The following is a 2,060-nucleotide window of genomic DNA, read 5'->3' as shown; positions in this document are numbered from 1 at the left end:
TATTAAAGGGTTGCGGCATTAGGAAGGTTGAGAACCACTATCCTAAGGCATCTTTAATTAGACTTTCAGTTCATAAACCATTGACACCAGTCATGGAATCTCTCAAACAGTTTTCACAGTTCTAAACTGCTTCTTCCTTTTAACCTAATGGCAAACTACCCTAATACTCCAACATATGAAAAGGGCTTTATCTACAAAACTACCAGCCAGTTGTCATATACAGGAACAAAAACATTTTAAAGTAGAATTGGAGGGATAGGAGAATGGCTACGTAAACAAAATGTGATTGCTTACGTTTATTTAACAAAAAACTAAAACTCTTTCAAAAATATTTTAAAAATTAATGTGAAAATTTTATTTTACATTAAAAGGAAAACTTGGCTACACAATCACTTGATCTTAGCCAAAAGGCCGAGAAGCGATTGGTTACACATTCTGCATCTGGGTACAATACCATGAAAACAAAATTATATTTAAGAAAACATTTTTAAAAAGAGAAAATGTTCGACGAAGTGTCTTTTATAGTCCTGTGGAAATGAGTGAATTTTTATTTCCTTTTCTCCATATTCCAGATTTTCTGTACCAAAAATTCTAAATAAAATTTAAATAACTGAATTAACAAATTTCTCACAATTAGAATTTTACAGGACTTATACTAGCAGAAGATACTGAGGCTCAAATTAAAAAGGACAAAAGTGCTTTAACATTCTAATAATCAAACTCATATTTTGACATATTTTTTAATTACATATAATTCAGTCATGCTAATTTTAACTAAGTTTAAAATTCTATTTTTCAGAAGTGACTGACCCAAGCCGTGGTTTTTTCAATTGCTTCATGTGCAGGAGAAAAATGGACAATGAATAAGAAAGATCAAAAATTGATGCACTTATTAGGTGTCAGATCAGAATACTGACCAGTTCTTGGAGAAGGACATCTCTCGGGGTAAAGCAGAAGGTCATTCAAAAAGAGGAAGACCAGAGCCTAAAGGAAATGAATGGACACAGCAGTGACTTCAACAATGGGCTCAAACACAGCAACAATTGTGATGATGACCCAGTAACTAGACAATAAATGGAATAGCTATGAGTTGAACCAACTTAACAAGTATAGGCTTTTTTGCTTAACGTTTTGGAGTAAATGGTGAAATTTTGATTTAAAGTAAAAAGAAATCCTTGACAACTTCAGGTTTTTCTCTCTATGATGTTTTTATTGGCTGGTCCAGTTGTAAGGATTGTTATCTTTACATTGAGGCATAGGCCATATTGAAGACTGTATCTTTTATCTTCATCAGTGTTTTAAGTACTCTTCACTTTCAGCAAGCAAGGCTGTGCCATCTCATCATAGATAACGAAACCTGATGCTATGTTCTTCTTCATAGTTCAGCTCCTTGGACTGTTTGCTTAGCATACATACTGAAAAAGTATGGTCAAAGGATACACACCTAACTGATTCTTTCCTAATGTTAAACCATGCACTATCCCCTTGTTCGGTCCGAACCACTCCCTTTTTCTTGATCTATGTTCAGGTTCCACATGGGCACAATTGGGTGTTCTGGAATTCCCATTACTTGCCATGTTAGGCATACTTTGATTTGATCCAGTCAAATGCCTTTGTGTAGTCAAAGAAGCACAGGTAAATATCCTTCTAGTATTATTAATCTACAACAGAATCCATCTAACATGGACAATGATATTCCTCATTCTATGTCCTCTTCTAGATCAACTTTTAATTTCTTACAGCTCCCTGTTAAATGTTAAGAAAATTTCATTTGTTATTCATAGTATTTTTAGACAATTTCCTCCTTCTGTTGGATCATCATTCTTTAGAATTAGCAAGAATATGGATCTCTTCTAGTTGGCTAGCAAGGTAAAAAACTGCCTTCCAAATTTCTCATCAGAAATGAGTGAGCTAATCAAGCGGCCATCAAGCTCAGAAGCAACAAAGCCCACATGGAAGAAGCACACCAGCCTATACAACCACGAGGTGTCGAAGGGATCAGGTGTAAGGCATCATCAGAACAAAAAAATCTTACCATAGTGAATGATGGGGGGAGTGCG

The 2,060-nt window shown here is 35.0% G+C and overlaps 1 pseudogene; it reads right to left on the bottom strand.

The window, feature by feature from the left end:
* Positions 1-262: 262 nt before the first annotated feature.
* Positions 263-423, bottom strand: LOC115869638 (annotated as a pseudogene).
* Positions 424-2,060: the final 1,637 nt, after the last annotated feature.

This window comes from Echinops telfairi, unplaced genomic scaffold (genome assembly GCF_000313985.2).
Source record: "Echinops telfairi isolate 266 unplaced genomic scaffold, ASM31398v2 ScPeMD7_31;HRSCAF=116, whole genome shotgun sequence".
NCBI classification, from domain to species: Eukaryota; Metazoa; Chordata; class Mammalia; order Afrosoricida; family Tenrecidae; genus Echinops; species Echinops telfairi.
This window is presented reverse-complemented; position numbering and strand designations above follow the sequence as displayed.